The 20,411-nt window shown below is 41.5% G+C and overlaps 1 protein-coding gene across 4 annotated transcripts in view; it reads left to right on the forward strand.

Annotated features, from left to right (window-relative positions):
* spock1 (SPARC (osteonectin), cwcv and kazal like domains proteoglycan 1) overlaps positions 1 to 20,411 on the forward strand; it is a 198,143-nt gene that overhangs the window by 114,134 nt on the left and 63,598 nt on the right. The window lies entirely within an intron of this gene.

Genomic DNA, 20,411 nt, shown 5'->3' on the forward strand with positions numbered 1-20,411 from the left:
TCTATGCGTGGTCAGTTTTGGATCTGTAGTAATTACGACTTGTTTGTGATCTTCCTGTGATGTTTTTAAAGTTGCTTAACACATGTGACCTCACATACCTGTAGATGTCTTGCCAAATAGCAAATGAATTGAGTATAGCACTGTTTAGACGTAACTTGTGTACAGTATGTTTGTGTGCTATGAGGGTATTGCAATCTCTCTCTCTGAAGATATGATGATCGTGGCACTATGAAGGTTTTTGGAAAATTCAGCCGCGGTGGGTAAAACACCTGAGGCGGAAGAACCATTCGGGGCTTGTTGGGATTTGTTGGGGGCCGATGGCACCTGCCCCCCTCACCCGCACTGCCAGCTTCTGCATACATCAGCCCCTCTGAATGGAGACATCTCTCCGGTTGTCTGCTTCTCCACCTTAATTTACGATCACTCGATTTCTCGGCTCCCTGCATTATAGCCTCTGCTCAGGGTTGAGGGTTAATCTATCTGTAGGCTAAAACTGTCATTAACGTTAAGCGTATTTTTGGATTTTTTTTTTTTTATTTCCTGCCGAAATTTAAAAAAAAAAAAAAAAAAAAAAGAAATCTCCAGATTTAGAATTTAATGCAAATCTGAAAACTAGTATTCAGGCTCAAATCACAGTAGCAAGACAAATCCACAGGGTGAGATGAAGATTCTCTGCATAATGCGCGGGGTTTAAGCCAAGATGAAAGGCTTTAATGGCTATTTCTGATATATGTTCAGCGCCTGGAAGCTTACCCTATTCTCAGAAGTTTCCAAATGAAATGCTGGATATTTTATACATGTTTACAAATAGATTCCTTCAATTATCTTTCAAATTTGTTTATGTTTATGCAACTAAAAAAAAATTGGCTTGTCCGGAGAGGATAAAGGCGGCGAAATGGTACAAGAGGCTCAGCAGTGAGGAGTTTCCTGTTTTGGGTTGCCATATCTATGAGGTACTTTAGGATGGAAGCTGCTTTGTGTCTGAGATTAACATTCCACTAGTTTTGAAGGACAGGAGGTGGGTGACAGAGGATGGCAGGGTCTTTAGGACCCCGAAACCACATGGCTGTAGGCGATGTTCCTACATGGTGCGCTTCTGGACAAGACTGGTAGACAGGCATACAAACAGCATCTTTTTCTGTGTTTGCCGCATTATAAATCTGTAGGGTCGCTGGCTTCTGCTTCCCCGTGACGACCTCGAAAGCCATCTCCAGCATACCAGGATTCCCAAAGTCGTTTGCTCTCTCTGAAGCCGTTTAACCACCTCTATGCCGTATGGGAATGTTGACGAGTTCAGTACAGTGGCAGGTCTTAAAGGTGTTTATTATTTCAGTGTGACATTGTCTTTATGTAAGACTTTCCTGCAGGGCTGATTAATTTATCGATTTCAAATCGAAATCGTGATTTGAAACTTTGCGATCCGCAAATCGCCATGGCTGCGATATGGGATATACATTATACAGCATGTCTGAGCCAAGGCTTAAAACTGTCATGAGCATAGTTTTACAAATTCATTCCATCCTCCTTGAGTGACAGTCATTCTCACCAATTAGGAATGGCCCAGTGCGACTGTAGACACGCCCACTAACAACAAACACCTGAAACCCGAGGAAAAGGTTTACATTTGCGGTGTGAAAAAATATTGATACTGCTGCTGAGCTATAAATGAATTACCTACTTATTTCATGGTCAGAGTTCACCCGCGACCTCCTTAAACTGCCAGCAGCACGGACTTCTGCGTATCAAACCTTTCATCTTTGTTCAAGGGCCGTTAGCATTAGCATACTGCTCACCCATCAAGAAGACAATGGGAGACTCAGTGATTCTCACAGCAGCAGAGCCGCTGTCACCCCCAGAAAGACGCAAAACCCATAATACGGTTGTATTTATGTCATATACTTCAGTTCTCATTGATTTAAGTATTGGTTTCGATAGATTGCGTTTAGCCCATCCTCAAAAGAACTGATCACATTAATCGCTATTACATTAGGGTTTGGATGGTCTTATTATTTCAGAAAGTGACACATATAATGTTTTCTCATAGTTGTTTTCCCATGTTTGATTGTTAATTTAAAAAAATAATTGGTACATGTAGGAAGCAATTCACATCAACCTTGTCCTTGCATCAGAATATAGACCAGTTATTACTGTGATGGTATCTCCTGTGGTAGTGTCATGTCATGTTTACATCTGTTATTGAAGTTTGACATATAGAAATTATATCGCAAATCAAATCATAATCACAATATTTGTCAGATAATCGTGATTAGATATTTTCCCCAAATCGCTCATTCCTACTTTCCTGTGTTTCACTCATGCTTAAGTGTGTAGTGAAGTAAATTAATAATGATGCCTTTATAAGCCATTTGTATAGGTATATAGGAATTTTTCCATGCCTCCAACAGTGATATGATTACTCTGTGACAATGGGATTCAAACTAGCAACCTTAAGGACACAGCCACGTACCACCCCGAAGTCTTTAACGTGAAAAAAACACAACTTAAATACTTCAGTTTTATTTTATTTTTATCTAAATGAACTAACAGAAGCCTGGAAATAAACAGGTGGATTTCAAGGCTGTGCCGACATTCCACTTTTGCCATTTGCCTTTGAGCAAGGCGTGGCTCTGTGCTTCAGTGTAATCATAAGGAATCAATATTAATGGTAATACAGTAATAATAATTATCTTTGTCTATGGCTATATTGTATGTCATGATGATTCTCCGTGTGTGTATCCTTGTGATTGGTGAACCGGTGTAATCTCATGATAATATATGGAGGAAGTGGTTTGTCTTGAGTCTAATCTGTTTCTCTTTCAGTCTGATAAGAGCTTTGCTGGATTAGCTGGCAAGAATACCAAACTCCTAATGTCGCTTCCCAAATAAAGGCTAGTTCTGTGATGAATGGAAGTCTTTCTCTGCATGGCTGTTGGGATGGTCTGCAGTTTATCAGCAGGGCTCCTTAAGGTATGTGAAACAGTGTAAACGTCAGGACTTGGTTACCAGGGTTGGCAGCTCTCCTGCATCCAGCGTGACACTCATGCTTTCTGACTTTCACGCTCGAGCAATAAATCTTTCGGCAAATCTGTGTTATTCTGTTATAAACTTAAACTTACCTCGCAAACCCTAGAGACTGTTTCCGAAGTAATAAAACTGTTTCATACATGTAAACGCGTGTGCAGACTTGTCTCGAATTGAAAATCTCCCTTCAACCAGCAGAGCAAAGATGACAAAAATGGTTCCATTTTTAAACTGCATTAACAGCTTATAGTGTTATTAATTAGCAACCAGATTTGTAACACAAATGTCATAATGGGACCTAAATATAACCAGCTTGCATATTCCAGTAATCTTTCCTGATGTACAGAAAAGCTATAGAAAACGTAATATGTTGGTGGGTTTGGTTAAGTATAAAAAGTGTGACCATAATTCCTGTTTTTACTCTTGGAAAATAAAGGGGGAGTTTGCTTATAAAGTATTCCTCTTTATTGTTGTTTTGTTTTTATCGTCATGCCATTTTGTTGTGGTTTTTTTTCTGTGTTGGATAATTTTACATTGATGGGCGCTATAATGGATTTTTAAGTGATTTGGTAATGCGAGTCCTGATTAGGCTTTTAGAGCATAGACAAAATGCCAGAGCAATTTAGAAACATGTAAGTTTTATTCTATTTAACATCTTGCCAGCATCTTTATGTTTAGCTGGTCAAAATGAGTGAGGTTTTGAGTGGAAATAATAAAATGAATGGCCTGTATCTTTTAGAAAAGATGATCAAGGCCTAACTTGTTGTGTTTATGACAAAGCTAGCTTGAGGTAGGTATGGTGAGAGTTAATGCTGATATGCTGTTAATCCTGATAATCTGTGCAATGCCAGTTGTGATACTGAGATATGGGCAGGACATGCAACAAGGTGCAGATTCTAGTATTGCCTGATGTTACCCTTGTTGTACCTCTGAATGCTTTAGATAAGTACCTGCATGATGTTGGGCAAAAATGCTCTTGATGTAGATCTTGGCAAAAAAGAATCAACAAAATAAAATGCATTAAATAATTTTTATGAGACCAAATACTGAAATATTCCCAACATGCATCTTCACTGCAGTTGCATATTGTATGGCATATATGCAATAATATGGGCTCAATATTTCTTCTGCATTTTATCATTGTCTGATTCTTGCCTCAGCTACTTTTGCCTGTTAACATTTGACTGAATGGCCCGTATCTTTTATAAAGGTTGATCGAGGCCTAACTCTTGTTGTTATTATGACAAAAAATCTGGATTAGGAAAAATTATGACTGTGAATGTGATGCTGATCCTAGAAAAGTAGTCTGTTGAATAGGGAAGCTGTTATTTCTTAAGCGACTGTATTCTATCCATGCAAAATGGTAAAATCAAAAGGGAAAAATCATATTCTTTTTTAAACACCTACTGTAATTAAGAGGAGCTAAAATCATATTGAAAATGGATTTGAATAGCAGAAACTTAACTACTTAAGTTTAAGTGTGTTGAGCATGCTTGCTGTCTGCTTCCTGTAACAAACACTAAACCACTTTCATTCCTGTTTTACTGCATTAGAAACTGTCTGTCATTTAGATATCAACATATTGTGCTCAGTCACGATGCATATTCTAGTAATGCAGGCGTTGTTTTCCATTTCCATCTGAGAAGAGGAAAAACAAAATGCTCTCTCTCTGTCTCTCATTCTCTGTCTCTCTTTCTCTTTCTCTCTCTGCATAACAAATTATCCAGAGTTCAAAAGAATCCGTTCATATGTAGGACTAATATCAGAATATGAGAAATTTTGTAAGTGTCTAGTTTTCCCTTATTAAAATCCGAGCTGAATGGAAAGAGATCATGGAGTAGCTATGGCGCTTTTCCACAATATCATCAGAGGAAGAGTGGCAGAGAGAGTGCAGAAGAACAGTGCAGAGGGATCGGGCCGGTCTGCTAGCCCTTTCCAGCACTAGGAGCCTAAAAGGAGCAGAATCTGCAGTACTGCCGTACTGTGTAGGAAAATTACTCGTCACTTGTAGCACATATAAACGCAATGTGGAGGAGTCGGGTAGTACTGTATGTGCGATAAGGCTGACTTGTTTATCAGGGGCAGTGTCATGGAGAGCCAAATAGGTGAGATGAATCTTAAAGCCAGTTCTGTATACATCTGTCGGCCATTGGAGATTATACAACATCTACCTGAGATGACTGTGTGTGCCATCTGCATTTCCCGCAAATTTTTTCCCACAGCTATTGTGTTGCAGCCATCTAGATCTAAAGATGAGAGAAATATTAGCTTTTCAGTGACTGAGACAAAGGAGGCAAAGTTAGCCTGATATAAACAATATAAGCAATATTTCTGGGAAGCAATACAATCAGTCTTCCAGGAAAGACAAATGACACCGTTCTAGAGGTTTTTATTGTGCACCTCAAGTCGAAGTCTGCAGTCAAAAATCACACCAAGATTTCTGGCGGGGGGAAAGGTAGCCATGGACAGAAAAGGTGATTTGAACTGGATCTTATTTAATCTCCATCCATCCATCTATCCATCCATTTTCTGTAACTGCTTGTCCTATTCAGGGTCACGGGGGGTCAGGAGCCTATCCTGGAGACTACAGGTGCAAGGCAGGGAACAACCCAGGATGGGGTGCCAACCCATCACAGGGCACCAACCCATCGCAGGGCACCAACCCATCACAGGGCACCAACCCATCACAGGGCACCAACCCATCACAGGGCACATTCACACACCAGTCACTCACACAAAGAAGTATGGCGAAGGCGAGTCCTGTGAAAATTGATGAAAGACCCAAGGAGAGAACTTTATTGAACACTTTATATGATGGTTATATAGTTGATAGACAATACTAGATATTACCGGTTCCTGTCTTGTTGTGTGGTTTCAGCAGCTATATACTGTAGCAGAATCCTGAAAAACCAAAAATGTTCCTCTGGGTAAAATATTTCGTTAAATGTTTGCGGTTCATTTGGATAAAACGATTAAAAGATTTTAATCTACTGTGCAAAATAACACCTCTCTCATGTGCACTATGATAAAAAAGATGTATTGAAAGCCAGCACCTGCTACACATAATTAGCAAATAAAACAAATGCAGTAGCAGCTCTTGTTACAAACTCAGCCCCAGAAAGTAATTGAAAGACTTCAGTTTCTCAGGAGAGGAGCAATTCAGTTGTCAAGCTGAGATGACATTCATGTACCTTGCAGGTAAACCCAGAGAGAGACGGGAATCATGAAACCAGAAGGGCTTTGGGTTAGAAATGCGGACAGCACACCCTGAATGGTGTGCAGTTAAATGAGTTTTGAGTACAGGTGGAAATGTTCATGTCCAGAAAGTACAAATCCAGACCGAGGTTTTGTTTTAACCAACCAGTTGAGTATACTATGACTATGACTCCAACCTTGGACTTTACTCAACTGGGTGGGTGACAAAAAACCTCGGTCTGGATTTGTACTTTCTGGGCCTGAATTTTCCACCTCTGGTTTTGAGTCTGCATTATTGGCGTGTTGGAGAGAGTTGGCCTAAAGAATTAATAATTACTGAGATCAGAAAGAGCTATATACTAGAAATAGGAGTTAAAGAGGGAAATGTACCAAAGGTAGAAAGCTGCAGGTATGCTTATGGAAATGGGGGACTTAAAGTTATTGCATCCACTATATGTTACCTGACTCTGAGCAGCCTTTTATCAGCAAACCACCCACCCATCCCCACCCCCCTTTGCTAACAAGGGATCTGATCTGTATAATTCCTGAAAGAAGCCTGGATTGGCTTCCAGGGTAACAGTGATCCAGCTGTCCAGGGGCTTTGCAGAGCCACTGCTCTATCTGCATTTCTATCCACCAAATGAAAAATGACCCGGTGCTAAGGAATACACATGAGCCATTTCTCAGCACCGTTTCAGATCAGTTAAATGCAAAGCACAGCCTGGACTTCAGTGATCGTCCCAGCCCATGGGGACAGGTGGGCGGGACATCGTTCGCCCTCGAGGTCTGCTGGGGGAGAAAAGGGGGCAGCTTGATTGGCGGTTCGAAGGTGCATTAGAGAAATGGGTGATGGGTTGCATTCCCGTGTATGTGCCCGGGGGAGTCATGTGTGATTAATCACCACTCAAATTGCTCGAGGGAGTAGGTGGTGTGGTTGGAGGTATTGTGGTTTGGTGGGTTGATGGTGTGTGTGTGGGGGGGGGGGGGGTTGTACTGATTCTTTTATGTGTGCTGAGTTCATCCATACGGGAAGTGAGATTTATACTTCAGCTGAATGTTGTACAGCATCATCAGCATATACTGTAGGCGTACATACCTCCATGCTGTCTTATCAGTGTGACCAGTTTGTTTTCTGAGCTGGTTGGACTGTATGAGGGAAACCAGTGAGGTGAGACAATGTCCCCTGTCTTATTATTGTTATTGTTATTATTATTATTATTATTATTATTAGTTTGTTTGTGTGTCTGTCTTTTTTATTTATTTACTAGTTTTTTTATTGATGTTGTGATCACCATCTCAGTGTTTAGGTAATTATATAATGCAAACCAGCCATAATTATGGATGGAGTGTCCGTTCTGCTAAATCCTTTCTTAAGGTCACAGCTGCAGCTTCATCTTCTCCGTACATAACTGATTCCTTGATAAATGTGGGTTGCATGGAGTCATAAATTTCCCTCTAAAACCAGTGAAGGTAAATCATTGTGCTGCGATGCGTTAATGTGAGGTGCAGGTTTTTATGTCAGATATAGGCTGCGAGTGGTGTGTAGTAAATGTGCATTAGACCACTGAATAACGGACAAGACAGATGATGATCCATCCCATAGAGTTGGGACGGAAGCCATTTACAACTGAAAATGTGCAATGAGCTAATGAGGTCTTATGTGTAGCACGAGTGTCTTGCAAACCTAATTTTCAAATTGTATATTTTAATAAATGAAAGATGAGGAATAGTTTCTTGTCTTTGCCTCTGTATTAGAATAAAGACAAATGTGTTCAGTGTCAATGACTTTGAGCATAATGAGTGACATATGCAGTAATGGTACCTATTTCATCTAACCTCTTTATGGGGGTCAGCTGAAAATCAGGTGATGTCATTATTCAAGCAGACTCCGTGTCCCCTGTATTTGAATACATTTCGTTTTGACATAATCCTGGCTCAGAGCCAGCCTTTCAGTCACACTGAAACATTTCTTTATCATGAATCTGCTTTCTGATGCCCCATTTCCGTCCTTAGTCCCACTGTCCTTAAAAAAAAAATAATAAAAAAAAAAAAATCCCCTGTTCTGTCCCATATTCCCTCGTCACATCTCTGCTCATTGAACATCACAGACTTGCCCACAGACGGCATACTGTAGTTAAAATTTCATTCCAGCTCAGGAGCATTTGCCTTAGGAGGGACTGAGTTACATATTTGTAAGTTATTAATTTGACGACTGCCGTGCACAGGAGTGTGGTCACAGTTTGAGGTTCTGGCTTAGCCTCCATACTGTACAGAACCCCGCAGACCCAGACCTGACTCACAGTAGAGCACTGATCCACACATTCTGGCCTAACGTTGAGTCATAGCAGCGTGTCACCATGAGAAATGGTAATTTTGCCTGTAGTATGGTTATATCCCATCCTCTCTCTGTGACATACACATATGCTGACCTATCAGGTAATTCAGAGCTAAAGATATATATCGGGGGGGGGGGGTTCCGTGGCTTAGTGGGCAGCGTTGCAGCTTCCGACCTCCAATATTGTGGGGTTTGATCCCCATGCCAAGCTCTGTGTGTGAAATTTACAGGTTCCACCTGTGTTTGCATGGGGTCCCTCCTGCAGACCAGAAAGATGCAATTTGGTGTATAGATGTCTCTAAATTGCCCAAAATGTGTGAGGGGGTGCCCTTTGATGGCCTGGCATCCCTTCCAGGGTGTACCCCGCCTGTTTTTTTTTTCCCGGGATGGGTTTCAGACTCAGTACCACCTAGTACTGGATAAGCAGTTATGAAAGATCAATGGACGGTTACCTATCTGCATTTCCAAGCATGAGCCGGAATGTGTGTTAGTGACACAGCTTGACTGAGGATAATCGCTCATTCAGTCGCTTCATGACTCTGAGTAACATCCAGACAAAACCACATATATAACCCATGTACAGGTTGGTATTTCAGAGGGAAGCTGACTTTGCTGTGGCTGTTTCTCTTTCCCTGGCACCTCAAACTGCAGGAATCTATGCCAAAAAATAATCATCAACATTATAAATTGCTGTTTTTGTTAGCTTTAATTTTTGGAAATTACTTTAGCATTAGAATAATAGTCAAGTACCTTAATAAATTACTTGTGTGGTTTGGTGTGACAGGTGTGGCAGCGTTATTTAATAATTGTTGAAATTATGGGCAGTAATAACTGCCTTGGGTTAATTATTTGGGGGCACTTTCATTTGTGAACAGAATTGATTTGATCTTAATGTTGTTTATTATTCTGTATCAGTTTCATGGAACATTGCATACTCCATAACCCTTGAAGGATTTCTGTGAAGATGTGCCTTTGTTGGCAGATATTTCATGTCTGTGTGCCCTTTTGAAATGTTGAACAAAAGACGACTCTCAGGTCTTCATGTGCAGCCTGTCTGGTTTTATGCATCAGTCATCTTTTTTTCTGTTCCTTAGCAAACATTTTAAATGAGTAATTTTATGTAAAATAAACTTTACGTGAGGTAGGGAGCGGAATGGTGTCTGATGTGTCTGGTTGTATTTTGGGGGATGTGGCCACACTGTGAGTATGTTCGTAGTTTGTGCCTTGCGTCTCTGTGTGTTTTTACGCGAACCTAGCAGGACAAAATAGAAAAGGTATGTTTTTTTTTCAACATAAACTCTCCTTGAGAATATTGTCTGACTTTTTGCAGTGTCACAAGTGGCTTCCAAATCACTGTCAATTTTCTGCATGCTTCCTGAGAGGATATAGCTCAGGTGAGCTGTTTCACGTCACCGCTGATCGGATGTCTTTAAGATTTTACAGCAGCTTTGTACATTTGCAAAACGTGCCGCGGCTGACCACAGAGCAGTGCTTTGTGATTTGTCTGTGATCTTTTTTTGAGGGATTAACACATTTCCTCCCCAGCATCTTTCTCTTGTCACTCAGTCTTGCTCCCTTTATGCATTTCTTTCTTCTCCTGGATTCAAATCGCACATTTTCAAAGTATTTTCCTCGGCGGTAATTAAATATGACTAAAATACACGTCCGATAACCCCCTAATGTTCCAGAAAGGAGCTTTAAGAACTGAACATGGAATTTGAATGAGAAATTTACATTTCTGCTTCTGAAACAAAAAGATTTTCTCTGAAGAATAACCGTGCAAATGACGGGAATTCTTTCCCGTTATGGTGGATATGATTAACTTCAGTCACAATGTGGAGCATTATCCAATAGCTAGCGTGCAAGCTTTATCTTGAATAATAACTTCAATATTTGTAACTGGTTTTGAGTAGTGCTCTATTTTCCCCCACAAAGCCGCCAAATTGTAATTAGTGTTGGCGCATTCTGAAAGAGCAGGAGGTTTGGGCTCTAGCAAACCAAGAGCTTAGAGCATGGGGTCTCCTGGCCGATAATGGATGGGTCGCAAATGTTATCTGCGTACTTGGCAAGTTCGCTCACTCCGAGAAGCTGACGCTGACCACAGGCCCATTAGAGATAATGACCGCACCGGTAGCCAAGCCCGCCAAGAAGAGTCCCGCCTGCTTTCACCTCAGCTGCTCTGTTTTGGTACTATCACAGCTGTGCTCACGCTGAAAAGATGCTGTAATATATGCTTATGGCATGCTAAAAGTCAGCTAATTGTCAAATGATAATCGAGGATGTGAACTGCAGCGAATTACTGAGAATGTGAATTGCAGTGAATTAGGGTACAAGTTACTAATGAAAGTGTTAATATTCACTTTGAAAACTTTGGATATATTTGAAAACAGCCTCCTTTCGCCCCATACAGTCGTCCCTTGCTCTCTGCAGGGGATTGTTTCCGGAACCTTCCAGAGATTCTCAGACCTCGTACGCCTTAAATCGTGTATAGATCACTTATTCTACCTTATTCAGTTCTATTTTTACCTTATTCAATTTTTTTATATAGTGACTTTCACAGCAGTGTTGCCCCAAGGCACCTTGGGTGTGTTGTGATATCTTATCATTAACTTTTACAATATGTATAATGAAAATGCTACATAAACAGTTGTTATATTGTTTAGGGAATAACGACAACAAAAAGTCTGTACATGTATATGTATACATCATTTGCATAGATTCAGCATAGTGCTCAGCACATTGCAACTTCAAATTCAGATTTTTAGAACTATCTCTGTTTTTCTTTTCTTTTCAGAGAAAAAGATACGGGGGGGGGGGCGACTGTACTTACCTGTGCTGCCTAAGGTTGACGCAGCGCATTTGTTTGTTTTTGCTTAAATCTCAGGTTGAAAACCGAACCAAAAGGTGCTATAATGAGTGTTACTATGACTGGCGTGTCCCACGGTAAACACAGAATGACCCTTGACCACAGGCCCAGGAGTCATGCGGTTCTCCCAGCAGGCATTTGTCACTTGAGAAAAGAATAATACCATTGGACTAAGTATTATTGGGTAAGAGTTCAGTGTTTCATGAATCAAATACTGAATTATAATGGAAGAAACTGGAGGCAGGCCATCTCTCAGTGCTTCCTTAGCGCATAAGGAAGCAGTGACAGTGACCTCCATTTGTGTCTTCTAAATGTACCTGATTTTGTACACGTCTCAGCATCATGGGAATTTTTAATTTTTAATTTTTTTTTAAATGGACAAGGTGTTTTATACATGAAGTGTTCTATACTTGTAGGCCTAACGTGTTATTAATGTTTTGGGCTGGAACAGTTTTGGAAAGACGCTAAACCATTGACTGAGTCATATCCCGTAGGACGGGCATCAGCCGACCGACCTGTAACAATGATGGCACCTTAGAGTACCTTTAACGTTTCTGCGGGGGAAAAGTGAGCACTGAAGCTGTGCTCAGGCATGGTCTCTTAATGCCGCAGTGACTCGTGGTGTTTACAGTGCCTCAAATGCTTCCTTTTTCCTTAGCCCTGTAAAAACAGCGCTTTCTGAGGAAAAAAAAAAGATTCCCAAAGGGCACGGTGAAGATGATGCCTAGCTGCCGTAAAAATTTAATGGCGCCTCTTTGACAATTACGAGGTCCATAATTTGGGTGTTGAGTCAGGTGGCATATTTCAGGTGTGACAGCTGCTTTACGAGCACTGCGAAAAAAAAAAAAAAGTTAACGGTGTCCCAGGGTGCTTTGCTGTAAGGATTGTTTGTGAGTAGTCAGAACAAAGGACAGTCCATAATCAAAGTGATGCGGCACATGGTCAATAGAGGATGCCAGCTATGGGCATGGTAGCCCTAGGGGAACTGGATGTCGATGTATGTTGTGTTTATGTCCTTATGCCTCTGTGTTTATATCGCTCTCCAGTTTCATTTGTGTCTGCTTCGCTGTGTTTTTGTTTGTGTGTTCGAGCACTCCATACGCGACTGCTCTCAAACCGCTGTGCTGTATCAGAAGTTGACCTCCAAGGCCAACTCCCAGAACTTTGTAAATGGTCTCTGCACCTCCTGCGCTTTGGGTATTTTCAGCACTGTAATGGTACTACAGCAAAGTCCCATCCAGGGTGTTATAGGGTAGCACATGACTCTGTGTTCTGCTCCAGAGCTTGGCTGCACGTTGCAGTGTCTCTGTCATTCTAATTCATTGTCTACTTTCTTTTATACTTAATGATAAAGGTTCTACCTCAGCAAACGTTTGATTAGTCTCGTTGGCAGCTTGGACCGAAAGCCAAAAATTGTTCGATAAAGAGGGCGGTTCCCTCTAACAAGAGGGATTAGGCTCAGATTAGGCCCAAGTAGGTTCCTCCCCATGAAACAAGCTTCTCTCCTCAGAGGGAGTGACCAAATTTTAAGCCTTTCCTAAAAGTTTGGTGGTAGATACCATCTTCTCTCAGAAAAGGGTGAAGGTTCCTACCTTGAGACGTTCCCTCTTCGCCACGGCTGCCGCACATGGCAGAAGCAGACTTACCCCACAGCACAGTACAGCGGTTTGCCAGCCATGTGCAGGGGGACCTTCTCAGCTCTGCCAGCAACCTTGCCAAGGAGAGGGACTCTGTCCAATCCTCACCCCGCACTCACCTCGACAGCAACTTTGTCAACAGCAACCTACAAACCTCTAAGTAACCTTCAGCTTCCTACAGTACTTGACTTCCAGAACAGCTGAGTGGCCTCTAGCCTTTCTGCTGAAATCACAAAAGTTTATCCATTTATTTGGGATAATTTGTGAAAAAAACTGCAGCTACTGAAGTCAGGCATTTTTAACTTTCAACATGGACTAATGAACGTGCGAGAGAACAACGCTAGGAGTTGCAACCAGAGCTAGAACCCTTCTGATGAGTAATGACTTCTTCCGTGTTCAAGTCAGTACAGCTTACCTGTAAGTCACAGAATGCAAGAACTCAACAGACAGTAGAGCTGTAGACTTCTATGTGCTGGGATTATTATGGAACTGGAGCTCTAGTTGAGAGTCTGTCGGTTCCATTTCCAGGATGGGAACTGCTGTTGCACCATTAAGATAGTTAGACATCTTACTCTACTGATGGAGTATGACTGTCACAGCTATGTCACTTTGGGGGCTTAGTAATGGAAAACAATCATGTTAATAACCCAGGGCAGTGACTCCAAGGCTCTTCTTCATCTTCCATCACTGCGTTGTCTTGTGTGTGGTGATGAAGGCTGTTACTCACCTTCCTTTTCCCCTACTGTTGGAGATGAGTGCTCTTGTAGTTATTATTGGCTTTTATCGGGATTCCTCTTGCTGGTAGTTCTTTGCATTACTATAATAAGGGCCTCTAATTGCATGGCCTTTGGCAGCAAACCAAGAAGAGCAGAACATGGTGTAGTACTTGGAGTTTTTTTTCTTTTGTTCCTTGTTGGCAACGAGGAGGAGTTACTATTGCTGGAGATGCTCTCCCGGCCTTCAAGCCAATGACAGCTCAACCTCATAGATGTTTGGAGGCGGTTAAGAATTGATTTTAGGTTAATTCAGAGGCTGATGTTTCCATAAGATGCTTGGCAGGGATGGGCACCACGCCTAAGGAAAACCATATTAATCATTTAGCCAGCACAGTACAAGCTATTTACTGGAAAAACACCCCAACTTGTTAAATTTCTCTTTTTAAAGACTGGAAATTTTAAGTATATGCGCATCTAACCATTGGCATGCATGACAACACACACACACACACACACATACAAAAACAGCCATCACACTGTCTCAGATGCATACACATACACTGGCAGAGAAACGTGCACTTGTACACATAAATACAGACACACACACACATACACACACACACACACTGAATCCTGCATCTCGATCCCACATCACCCTGCCTTTCTTCCCTCTGACCACTGAGTGACTGAATGATTGACATCTCAAGGGTTACCGTGCCGACAGCCTCTGCAGATGGCTGAGAATCGCTGCCAGCCAGGCGTGAAGGGATGCATTAATGAGGATGCTAATGCTTGTCTTTTTCCCTGGTCATCTTGTGTGAAGGCCACACAGCTGCTTCACCTCCGTTGGCATCTGCAGGCCCTGCTAGGAAACACAGGGTGCTCATCTGCCCTGATCCCGTGTTTTTATTACGGATAAAGCGGCATATTCTCTGCTTTTTCAGTTAATCAGCACACCTGAGTATTCCATCCTTTCTGCTCTTCTTTGTCCTAGCGATGGCCAGAGGTTCGTCGTTGGTGCTCAGTCCTTGTGCCATTGCCGTGAGAATCCAGTGGCACTGGTGTGTTCAGCTGGTGGCCCATGTTTTCGGGGATGAGCCATGGCACAGAGATACATCCCGTTCTTGTTAGAGAGGGAGAGCTGGTGTCCCCGCCCTTCATTCCCTCCGCCCTTCATTCCCTCCATCCCAGTCATTAGGAGAAAAGGCTGTCATATCTACCCTTTATTCTCTTTGCTTCTAGTCGTTAGAGAGACAGAGCTGTCATATCAGCCCTTTATATCTACCGTTTTATCTCATTAAACCAATAATTTGGAGGTAAATGCATGAAAAACACCGTAAATTACAATATAAATGGAACCAAAAGGTTTTCTGTTTGTTGCTCTGTTCCTTAACCTGCGTCTGTTGTTGCTCTTGCACAGTAATACCCCCCTTTCCCTGGCTTACATACCTTACTATAGATATGAATTCTTTAAGTATAGAATTCACTATATCCTATAAATTTATAAAACTCACCGACAAAGTATATACCCCTCAGCCCTCACAATGTGCCTGTAAACCTGAGCGCAAGTATCTAATCCTCAATAAAGATTTTAAAACCTCATTACACATTATATACCTCACTATAGAACTAAAACCTTTGACCATGCCTGCAAATCTCACTACCAGCATCTAGTCCTCATGAACGATATTTACAAAACTATAAACCTCACTGCAGAACTATTAACCCAGGGGCATGCATACAAACCTCACTATGAGCCTCTAATCCTCATTAAAGATCTGTAAACCTGACTCTAGAAGTATAATCATCAGAACGTGTCTCTGAAGCCTTATTATGCACTTCTAATCCTTACCGAGAATCTATAAAGCTCACTACAGGTTTAAAACTCAGGGCACATCTATGAACTTTTTTAACTATCACCATAGATCTATAAACTGAACATCTAACAGAATACATCAAAAAGTCTCACATCAATACCTTGTTATGAACATATAAACGTACACAGGATTTATAAATCTCATAGCAGGCCATCATTATGCAGCTTCAGACCATGCCCCTAAAACCCAGTGTGGCAGTTTCATTGTGTAAACATTCAGGTAGACCAAGTACAGGTCTTTACAAATAAAGCTTCATGTGTTGCTTTAGATAAACAAGTCTTATAAGCAGCAAAATAATGAAATGTAATGTTCTTCAGCATTTAGTTGAAGTACTTGTTTACATAAATGAGGCAATTTAGGTTCCTCTAAGTACCATGGTTGTTTTGTTGTTCTGAGAGCTGTTGTTTTAGATGTGAGATGATGAAGCAGCAGAGAAAATTCTACATTCTGGTTATTAAGTGGCGGCTTTTCTTTGTTTCTGTAATCTACAGTAGCTGTACATATTTGATGGTGCCACACTGAGTGCATTCAGCTCATTTTACATATGCAAAAATGTTCTGAGGGCAGAAGGAAAAGAGAGATAACCAATCAGATTGCAGAGGAGGTGGGTCCAAGCAACTAGAGGACTTCGGGCCAAGATTGGTTGGTCATTTTTCCTTCTGCGTAAGTAAAACTCCCTGGTATGTCACAGTAGCTCAGCATTCATGGAGCATGTTTGCCAGCACGCGAATAGAAAAAGATACTTTTCTATTTAACTAAATTTAGTGGCATCCAATAATTATGTGGGCACGAATCCATTGATCTGCTGTTGTAATTGAGGCTTAATGGGCAATTAATTATGTGGGTAGAACACAGCTAAAATCATCTTTAATCTTCTAAGGTAAATTGTACCAAGGTGCAAGGCTTATTTCATTACAGAAATATCATTGTCATAATGAGCACACAGCAACTGGCAAAATATTTAATTTTGAGCATAATTAAATGAGCGTCTTTGTTTTCAAGTGATACGAACTTGTTTAGTAAGAACAAGGATATTCACGAAGATGCAAGGCACAGCATACTGAAGTTAATTATATTATTACAGTTTTAATGTTAAATTAAAAAATCTGCACCCTAAGTTAATGTGAAGATTTTTATTATGTAAACCATTGTTAATGTAATGTTAATATCCTTAGCGTGGATCATATCCGTAGTGTAATTTCCTTCTTGCCTTGTGGGATGATACTTACAGACTCACAGTGGTACTGAATTGAATAAGTAGTGTTGGATGGATGGATGTAGTTCCTTCCTGTAGTTCCCCCTAACCTGTAGTTTTTTACTGTAATGCCACCAAGCCCCATGCATTCTCCTGTTATTCTCCTGTAGCTTCAGCCAGCCAGTGGGTGGTCTTCCAGGCGGGAGGCCTTTTTAGTGTCTGACGGTAACCCGCATAGCCAGGGTAATTCCTAGTGCTGAGTCACGGTGGATGGAATGCCTTCAGTCGCTGACTAATTCGCCCGACTCGTCAATGGCCTTTTTATTGGTTCCCATATTGTTTACACCAGCCGCGTTGTGCCTTCGGGCCTCCTTTTTCCCAGCTTTCACCATTACATTCTCTCCATCATCTCCGCGTGCTGCTGCAGGTCTCCGTCAGATACTGCGGTCTCCCCCCCGCAGTCCTGCGACCTGCAGTCAGGCTAAGTGGTGTCTCTGAATTTCCCAAAGTGTGTGTTTTTACGTGTATGCAGACGGATAGGCATCCCAGCCTGGAGGAGTCTGGGTGCACCCTTTGTGCCCGATGCTGACTGGGATTGGCTACCCCCCCCCCCCCCCCGCCCCCACTCAAGACAAGACCATATTTAGTGGTTACGAAATGTACGATACAGTCTATATTATGTTGCTGTGCCGATTTATGTGGCAGCAGGAGCTCTCTAATACAGCTGATATCACAAACACTTCAGCACAGCCATAGTAATCTGGGTGTGTTTGTTTTCGGACTTCTTGCCATATTAGGTGGTGGGATTTGAATGGTGCCTGCATCTTCGAAACTGTGGGCAAACTGTAGGGAAAACTGTTTGGTCTATTTGTAACCCATTACACAGGAAGCAGCCATTAAGTTTATTTCACAAGCGGTTAGTCGATTCACGCGCATGGCTGGTATTTTCACAGGTATTAATGGCAAACTTTAGCTGTTGCGTTCAGGCCATTAAGCGCTGGTTTAAACTGACAGAGATGACAGTGTCGCTTGGGGCACGACTGTAGTGGCGACGAGATCCTTCTCCAAGAGCAACTGCAGCTGATTGCCTGTGTTTGACTGTGCCCTGGGGGTGAATGTCTGCTGTAGGGGGTTTAGCTCTCTAGGCTGTGCCTGTAACCTCAGCTTCAGTATTGTACGCCAGTCTCTTAATAGACAGCCCTGGGGTTTAAACAGTGATTAAAGAATGAAAAATGAAAGTTCAGGGAACAAGATCAATTTAAGGGTCAATTTGTGGTTAAGAAACACTTTCATATACTTCTGAAACAAATGTCATTTTTACTTGAAATGTATTATCGGCCTATTGTCGTCATATGGATTTTTAAATGATTTTTTTATGATTCTGTTTAATGCATTACCACGGTTTATTGTGAAGTTGTAAAGCACGATTGCTGGACATTCATTCAATATATAGATTTGTTAAAGGAACAGTACAGTCTTTTCACAGTAGATTTTTTCAGTAATATTTTGATAGATTTTTTTCAATTAAGCAGAGTGCCAGCAGATATTAAAATTTAAAGGAAAATAGCTGCAGTAAATTTTGTAAGAAAATTAACCATTTTGTCATCTAATTCACTTTACAAGTGAATGTCTTCACAGTTTTCTTATTTCAATATGGGGGAATATTACCATTCTGGCTATCAAACCTCTGCCAAAATAACTTCCTTTAATATATTAATTCTCCCAGAATCGCTAATCATTGCAGTGTTTCAGTGAGTCTGTGGCATATCAGAGTATTTATAAGGTACAAAGCAGAGTAGGCCCTAGATGAAAAGCCATTCTATCACAGCCTGCTAACCATAAGCACAATTATATATATATATATATATATATATATATATATATATATATATATATATATTATTATCCTTATAAGATTCCCTGTCACAGTTAACCTCTATTTATGAAACTGACCTTCTCATAATATGATCAGTTTTATTGACGCTTGAACGCATGTTTTTAGAGAAAAGCCAAGGAATTTTGTGATGGCGTCTTGCTCTTCAAAGTCAGGACTTGACATTTGGAGGAAAATAGGAAAGAAATTCTTATGATGTTTTTCAACCTAAAAATGTGGATGGAATGATTGAAAAAGTTATTTCCAACTTTCATTGATAACATCCAGAAAACACCGTGCTGGGTTAACCTTCTTGCCTCGGCTGTGCAGTAACTGTTTTGTTGCTAGGATCTTCTATATCCTTAGATTTTAGCAGATTTTATAATCTTTAACCTATTACGTTATTGTTTTTTTTTTTAAGACTGATTGGCTATAGGTTCGAATATCCTGTTCCTCATGGCTCTATTCTTGAGCCCATGCTTGTTTCAGTATTTTTATTTCCTAGCATCTGTAAAGATGCAGCACTTCTCCATTGGTGGGGAATTTATAACAAGCCTGACATTAAAAAACTAGTCAATATGAAGCATTTTGTTGCTACAATTTTTAGTGGGAGATAAACTTTGTTGTATGGTCTGTCTTCCCCACAGTCAGAGGTGCCACTTAAACATTAAACTGTGACTGGTTAAAATTCAGCAGCGACTTAAGCTGAAGTAAACAATGCAGCGTGCCTGTGCTTGAGCTGCGTAATTGACCAGTTATAAATATCAAATCAGTGTTACTGTCATTTTCCCGCATCTCCACATAGGTCAGTTGTTTACCATCTCCCACCAACCCGAAGTATCCTCAGTTTGCTGGAGTCAGACTCGTTCTTGGTGCTCGCACCTCCAAATATAGTGCAGCACCCAGCAGGCATCATCAACAGCCTGGAGAGCGAAGGGGGGGGGGGTATGTCTCTGTATGGACACAAACCCCTCAGTGTCTGCCTGCCACCGGAGAAGCTAGCGCTGATGGTGTCGCCGTGCTAATGCCGCGTTTGCCTTGCTATCTCCGCTGCTCGATTCTTCGCGCCGCTTTTTGTATTAATCTGAGTTGCATTTAAGTTGAATTTCGAACGATGTTCCTCTCAGGCGTCGCTGTATACGGTGAACTTTCTGTAGCGGTTTGCGGCCTTGCGGAGCAAAACTTAGATCGTTTGAGTGAAGCCATCAGGGTCCCGGCGAACGCGGCTGAAAACTACTTATAGATAGCGCTGTTTATGCGCACAAAGCAGGGACGGCTCAGCACCTTTCGAATACATCTGCTGTAGAGGATGCAATAGTCCCAGTGATTTCAGCACGTCTCCGTCTGAGCACCCAAAGGCTTTTCGCCTGCATTTATTTTTCATCCCTTTGTGGCACTTTTCATTCAAGTTCCCTGTACATGTGATGAGTATATTTGTTCTCTTCTCTCTCCCAAAGCCTCGTCCCCCACGTTGGGCGTGCTGCCGCTTGGCAGGCCGCAGGAAAGCCTTTAGTAGCTCTTTTCAGCTGATGTTCAACATGCATCATAAGCAGAAAAATGCAGCTCAAAAAGCAGAGACACTTGAAATGGGAACTGGGACTGTGGAACTGTGAAAGTCAATTAGTTTCGTTCCTAACTTTGATGTGAGTTGTGGAGTTGTCGAGAAACGTATGTGATCAGAATGTGGCGGCTTGAT

Source organism: Paramormyrops kingsleyae, chromosome 10 (assembly GCF_048594095.1).
Source record: "Paramormyrops kingsleyae isolate MSU_618 chromosome 10, PKINGS_0.4, whole genome shotgun sequence".
NCBI classification, from domain to species: domain Eukaryota; kingdom Metazoa; phylum Chordata; class Actinopteri; order Osteoglossiformes; family Mormyridae; genus Paramormyrops; species Paramormyrops kingsleyae.